Raw genomic sequence first — 7,816 nt, 5'->3', positions numbered from 1 at the left:
GAAACCAATTACTCGCTATGACATGTGCTGACCATCAGGGGGCGGCATGGAACAAAGGAAGGCCCCAGCCAGCAGCTGGCAGCTGAGGAAGGGAGGCCCCGACCGGCCCTGATCGCCAGCCAGGCCTAGGGACCCTACCCGTGCATGAATTTTGTGCGCCAGGCCTCTAGTGTCTTAAATACTTAAGGATGATATCTTAAAGTTACTATGGAATATCTAGGAATTATTACCAACACAGACTCTAAGCAATGGACTATTATAATGCACTCCAATCTCAGTAGACTAAGAAATTCACCTATTGGAGTCTACCTAAATCATCCATCTGTTGAAACATGTGTTCTCAGCATTGACAAAGCAACAGGGCCGTCACTCTTATGACACACAAATACAGAATCACATGGACTTGGCTTGACTGGTATATATCTTCAGACAGCAATGTCTGTTCATCTGTGTATCTCTAGGTATAAACTTACCAAGATGCCCATCCATAAGCCCTATCAAATAAAGTCTTTAAACTGCTCCTATAAAAATACTTTCACTCTCTGATTTAAAAAGTACATTGTACAAATTTGAATGACTTTCATCAGTCTTGTAAGTGTAGGTATAACATGTTTTCTGTATAAATTATAAGAACCAGCTGGAAGGAAGGATGATCACCTTCCCTCTAATACCACTTTTAGTGAGTAATATATAAAAATGTAACACACGAGTGATTTTTATTGATGAATGAACAAAGTTATCAAAACATCAATAAAGTATGAAATTGTCATCAAGGTAAATAAAATACCTTACAATTGGCTTTACATATTAGCAATTTGTAAATTTTTCTTTCATAATTTAATTTTAGCTTTTATATTCCACTGTCCATATTTAAAGATTTGGAGTCAGAATGCCAAGAAATTTATCCAAGCAAAAAAGCAGAATTCTCAACATATATTCTAGGTGATCTTAGATCACCATCATTATATTAATACTCAATTAGGGCTGAATTAGTAAGATATTCCCTCTTAAGACCATCATTATATTAATACTCATTTAGGGCTAAATTAGTAAGATATTCCCTCTTAAGATTGGCACTTATTTCTGTTAACTATTATATATGTAAAAATTAGGATTATGCCTTTAATAAAACATATGTAATAAAGTTATGTACAGTTATTTAAATATATATCAACTGTATTTCTAAAATAACTAAAACATTCTATTAATATTAATCAAACTAAGTTCTTTAAGAAAGCTATATAGCAAATGATATGTGATTTAAAGAAAACTTTTAAAATAACGATTTGCCATTTTCATAGCTTGCTGAAAATGGTTAGGCTCCTAGAAGAGTTTCTATTTGAATCTTTCTTGGACTAGGATTACTACAATAAAGCTAAACTCAGAGTTCAGCATTTTTTGAAAGAAGAGTCTGCGTAATTTATATAGTGACAAGTCAATTAAACAAAGGTTAATGCTTTCATTTGTGACTTAAATAAATAAATTCTGCATCTTAAAACAAACATTTTATAGAGTAAATTAATGACAGAATGGAGTTTCTTGCTTTGTTGCACAAATGTTTTGTTTACATTCATCAGAGATTAAACAAAAATTATTAAACACTGAATATCTCAGAAAACTTCTTGTTCATTTTCAGTAACTTAAATATACAAAAATTTAAGCCAAAATAAGAATATTTTCTTTACTTTAACAGTGTTCCCTTCCTGTGATCATATAACATAAAATATTCTCTATCTCTGTTCCCACATCTTCACATGAGAATAATATGAGAATTCATCAGGATCTTCCCTTGCAAGCCTTCTCATCTACCACTAATTAATTTTATCCAAGACGAATCACAGTGGGATTTGTTTATATTAATAATGTGGTTTTTTTTCCCAAATAATTGAGAGTTTTTTCATCTGGCTTCATATCCATGACCCACTAGGCCTATTCACAGACATTTTGTGGCTTTGGACATGTTTCTCCACTGGCCTCTGGCTGAACTTGTTCTATGGCTTGAAATAGCAACACTAAAAAAGCAAAAAACCTCCTATTTAGCATTATATATTTTAAACCAGTCTTTCTCCAAGTGTGATTCATGCATCACAGGCATCAGAATAACCCAGATTAATGTCAGAATGCAGATTCCTTGGGTTCATACTAAAAAATATAAATCGCATTCTCTGAAAGTGGAATCAAGAGAACATAATTTTAACTAAACCCACCGCTTTAGACCTCTTAACTACAACAATTTAGTATGTAGCTATTCTCAAATGCTATAGTTTAACATTAAATCATCTCTTGCTCAAATAATCTCAATAACTAGTAATCTAGAGAATAAGCCTTAAAAGATGGATGAGACTACAATTTCCTCTAGAATATATCTGAAACACTGTGCCTCTCCCTGTGCCTGCCTGTGGTATAACTTCAATCAATCCTGTGGAGCTAAACTGAAGCAAACCAGGAAGGAACAGTCCATTTAAGAGTCCAACAGAATCTACACCTGCACCTCTAAGCTTTTCAATCATTCTCTTCTCATTATACTTTCTTTTTCAGTGATTGTCTATGGAAAAATGGACACCTTGAATTCATATGTCTATTTATAATGTGAAAATGATGTTTAGATGATATATCACAGAAATGTTTGTGAACAAGGTCAGGACAATTATTCCCTGAGAAAAGAGATTAGCAGGAGACTGGCATTATTAAGATAGAAAACAGACTTACTTCTGAGTGCACATCCTTTAGCCATTATGAATTCTGTCTCAGACATGTCATGCTATTTCAATTTTGAATCAAATGTGCAAAACTTACTTTATGGTCATGGTAGCTGCAATTCTTTGAAGTATAAGTATATTACCACCTCTATTTCACTGTAGTCTATTCTTTTCCAAAATAAACCTTAAACCTAAGTTCAAGTCCAAATTTTCTAACCATGTAACCTTTATAAATTCTCTAAACCTTGTTAAGTTTTAGTTCCTTTTATAAAGGAGATAAAATTGCCCAGAAAAGTTAAGCAACCTCCACAAAGTCATACAAGGAGTAAGGAGCAAATTATTTAACCACTTTTAATACGTGTCTCATCCCTGAGAAGAAAGAAGAAAAAATAAAACTATTTGAATTTTATAGGCAAATGAGTTAATAGTTGAGCTGTGACTGGCTCGGTGGTTTTAACAACTCTTTTTACTATTTCACACAGCCTTCTTAATCTTCTTTAGCTATCTCTAGCAGCTTCCAAAAGCATCAAATTTGCCAAACAAGTATCATGTTAATTAAATGAGAATGTTATGCTTTTACCTGAACATGGCATTTCCCTACCAGTTGAATTAGGTCTAAGACATGGAATAAACTGAGGTTTATGTAATAAGTTTAGAAGATTTTATTCCTGGATTATTAATTCATTAGCATACCAAACATGAATACAATTTTGGTTTTACACCTATGCTTTTAAATTTATAACTACATGCACATTTAAGAAAAACATAATATCACAAACTCAAAAAATCTCCGTGTTTTCACACTGCTAGTTGTCAAAACTGCCATATATTACTGTTTTCTAAACCTGTTACAATGTTGTTTTTAAAATATAGGGTGAAATGTTATTTTCCTGGAAATCAAATAGCTCTAACTCCCATCTTTTGGTGTAGGCTGCCTCTCTGTGGCAGAATGCAATGTGCCATGTTCTATTTGAGACAATTTTCTCTCTCATTTTTTTTTAAACTGGTAGAAAAGATCTGTGTAATACCCAAAAATAAATAGATTTAAATACAGTGTTTTTACCTCTTCTTTCAGGGTATTTTTGGCTCCATGTTTGGGAAGGTCTTTGGGCCCCAAGGAACTGTCCCCCTCACCAGGCAAGTATGTGTCACAACAGATGAAAGTAGTGTTTATGCAAGTAACAAATCAAATGAAAGAGAAGTGCTGAAATAGAGTCATCCGTTGGCTGTCTGTTTTGGAAGCTGAAGTCATTATTCACTTTATATTGAGTGACCTCTGCTGGTCAGAAAGACACACTTATCAACAGACATTGTACCTACCAGAAAGCAGCTAGTTTTTTGTTGTTGTTTTTTTAATTTCCTGAAGGAATTACTGATCAACAATTGTTCTAACCTTATTTTTTATTTTTTCTTCTTTCTTCTTAGGCCATACGATGATGCCCCCTGTTCCTTAAAGAACAATGATACAGCTACATATCCTATTCGAAACACTGAAAGTCAAAAGGCAAATATCAAATGGGTATCTTTAAAAAACATTGAGTTAATTGTTCTTCTCTATTTATTACCATTGTCAGTGGAAATGAAAGTAGCCTCACAAGGCCTTTTTAATAAAAGACATACTTGGGAAAGACATATATTCTATCATAATTTTTTGAGATTTGGTGCTTTGAAATATTTGATAACTGAAATACTAGCTTTGTATATTTTTAACTGAAAAGAACAAAATCTCCCTCTAAGAGCACGACGTGTTGTATCCCCCAAAAAAATAAAGGGTTTATTTAATTAAGCAATATAGTCACAGAAATGACATTTACCTTCTCTAAAACAGAACATGCTACCTTATCAGAAGCAGGAAAACTAATTAAGAGAAGATACCCAGAGGGTGATAGTACATAAACATTTCAATAACCAGTTGAAGCTGCTTTGCTGTTTTCCTTGCATTTGAACCCTAGGTATACCCAAAAGCATCACTGAGCAAACTGTGCATCTCATAATGACTTTAATAGAGCTCAAAACCTTAACATAAAGTATACCAACAAAACACCAAAGAAAATTATTGCAAATCCTGATTGCTAATTATTGCAATATCCCCTCCCCTCTATTTTTTTTCCTATTTAACAATATCCAGGAGGGCGGGGGAAAAAACCATATTTAGTCTCTGTTTCAGCAAAGACTGAAATCTATTTATATGCAAATAAGCTATCCATTATTAGTATGAGAAGAGACTTGTGCATAAAGGGAAAAATAAATTATCACGAGAAACCATTAATGAAATCTATTCCAAAACATAATATTTTACAAGAGCCCTCACTCATGTAAGATGTGTCTAAGCCTCAAGGGGAAATGGTGAGTTCTACATGGAGATAAAACCGATACTGCATTACTTCCCATGCCAATTTGTTTTGTAAAATGCATTTTATCCTTTCCTCTGAAATGATTTGATAATTGTAACTCCAATGCGTCTTTTTAGAGAACTTTATTATTGAAGTCAGAATCCTATGTGTTTGTTGTATAATTGCCAGACTTTTTAAGGGAGTTATAATAATTGTAATTCCCTGAGGTTCTAAAATACTAACATGTATTTTATACTCTAACTGCATGAACATAAAAATAAATGAGTTTTAAGAAGAAGGAACAGGAGTCTTTCTTAAATAAGTTAAATTTCTCTGGAAAGGAATACAGCAAGCAGTAATCAATAGAGACTATAAAATAATTTCATGTGCTTTACCTATTTTTCTCTTTGGGTTTCTTGTTTTGTTCTCAAGTTTATAAATTCCCTGTTCAGATGAGATTTGAATCTCTGACAGTTTTTAATACTGTAGATATCTTTTTCCTTCTGTCATCTATTTAACTTTGCTTAGGGTGTCCAATGTTGAACTGAAATCCTCAGTTTTGATATAATCAAGTTCATACAATTTTTTGCCTTGTGGCTTTTACTTTTGAAGTTTTATTAAGACGTCTTTCTCTGTATTTTCATCCATTAACTGTGTAGTTTTACGTTTTTATTCAGGTCTTTAATCCATCTGGAGTTCATCATTGAATGTGGTATTTTTAAGGATCCAAACTTATTTTTCTTTAGTTCATGTATTTGTTTTCCTAGTATGTGCTACTAAATTTTTTCTTATTTGTAGTGACATCTTTATGATAAATTGTCTTTATATATGCATGGATCAGAGCTGTTCGTTTCATTATTCATTTATCTTATTTTTGTGCCAAAACCCATGATGTTTTTAATATAGCCCTGCAATATGTCTTGATAAATGGTATGGGAGTTTCTCATTTCTTTCCTTTTTATTCAGTTATTCATGTACCTTTATTTTGCATAAATTTTAGTGGGTCTTTCAGTTTCTTCAAAAGGTCTAACTAGAATTCTAAGTAGCATTACATTTATAGATTAAAATAAGGAAAGTTGATGTATTTGTTATATGAAGTAATCCCATTCAAGAGCCTTGAATTAACTTTTATTCAGACAATTGTTAGAATTTACAAATTCTAATAAATTACAAATTCTAGCAAGGGTGCTGAATATTTTTATTAGTTTTAGTAATTTCTGCATTTAAAAATTTGTTTTGCTATATGATGCTTTAATCAGAAACTAAAGGGAGTTTTATCTCTTTCAATCCTTCCACTTCTCCTATGTTCGTAAGTATTCTATTCTTAGGTATCGATGCGAACCACCTACTCTGTTCTTCTAGGCTTCAGACTGTGTGAAATAAATTTCTGTTGCTTATAAGCAAAGAAAAAAGCATATACTCATTCCTCTACTCATTTCTTTTGCTATTGAGTTATGTAAGTTCTTTATATAGATTGAAGATTAGCTCCTTATTGGAAATATAATTTGCAAATATATGGTAACAGTGAGTGTCCTGGTCTTCCTTCCTTTAGGCACAATGTTTGGTGCATAATTTATAATCTTTATCAAGTTATAGTTCTCTGAGGTTTTATTTTTTATTTTTAAGCACAAATATGTGAATTTAGAAGATATTATTTCTGCAGCTCTTTATTTTCTTTCTTTCTTCTTTTCTTTTTTAATCCTTCTCCCTGAGATAGCATTTTAGCTCACGTATCATTGGGGGGATTGGTTATGCAATAACTGCAGACTGTGTTCCTAATGCACAAGATAACACTTATGCCAAAGGCCCTCCCTTCAGAGGGATGTGGTTAGCCTAGAATAAAAGCATTCTGTGAACTATCCCAAATGAAACTGCTGAACTTCCCATATCAAAGTTGCTTAAATTCTTGGGAATTTGCGTTTTCCTTCCCTTGTTTTAATTAATTATTAATCATTTTTTGTTTTTCAATTACACTTGAATACATACAACACTAAAATAGTTTCAGGTTTACACTCCCGTGACTAGACATTGTAAAATTTACTAAAGCACTTTTTAAAATAATACAATTCAAAAAAAGTGAAAAGACCTTAAAACACACTGCTTCCAAACTCTTCTTGTCTATTGTGTTTTTGATCTTTGCTCCTTGATGACTAAGCAATTTAAGATACAATGTAATGTCCTTCTGCCCGTCACTCCCTATTATCCTTCATGCCCGCATTTAAGAGAAAAAAAGCACCTGGAAGTGAGTATAGAGTATTATAGTGGGAAGGAAGCTGCTCTACTTACTCATCCTAAAGCAAAGCCCACTCTTCAACAAATCCCTGCCTTTGCCAAATAAGACAGAGTTGCAAATCAGAACTGATGCTAAGAGGAGAGAATAGTACCACTTATGTCAGTGCACCCAAAGAGCACCCAAATAGATAGTCTTTTTAATATGTGAACAAACACGAAAGATCACCTGGCATATGAGAAGAGCTAGTAACATGAAAGATCAGGACCAAAATAAATGTTAAAAACTGACCCTGCAGGAAAAAGATAGATTAGAAAAAAATAGACTTTAAAAAATCAAATAACATGCTAAATTTTATAATTTTAATAATAATCTACACTAATAAAAGAGAAAAATGGTAATTGGTGTACAACGCTACCCTTTTCATTGGCTAATCAGGGCTATATGCAAATTAACTGCCAACTAAGATTGGCAGTTAACTGACAACAAAGATGGCGGTTAATTTGCATATGTAGGCACAATGCAGGGAGGCGAAAGGGAAAGCAGGAAGAAGC

This window comes from Myotis davidii, unplaced genomic scaffold, assembly GCF_000327345.1.
Source record: "Myotis davidii unplaced genomic scaffold, ASM32734v1 scaffold252, whole genome shotgun sequence".
NCBI classification, from domain to species: Eukaryota; Metazoa; Chordata; class Mammalia; order Chiroptera; family Vespertilionidae; genus Myotis; species Myotis davidii.
Note: the sequence above shows the minus strand (reverse complement) of the source record.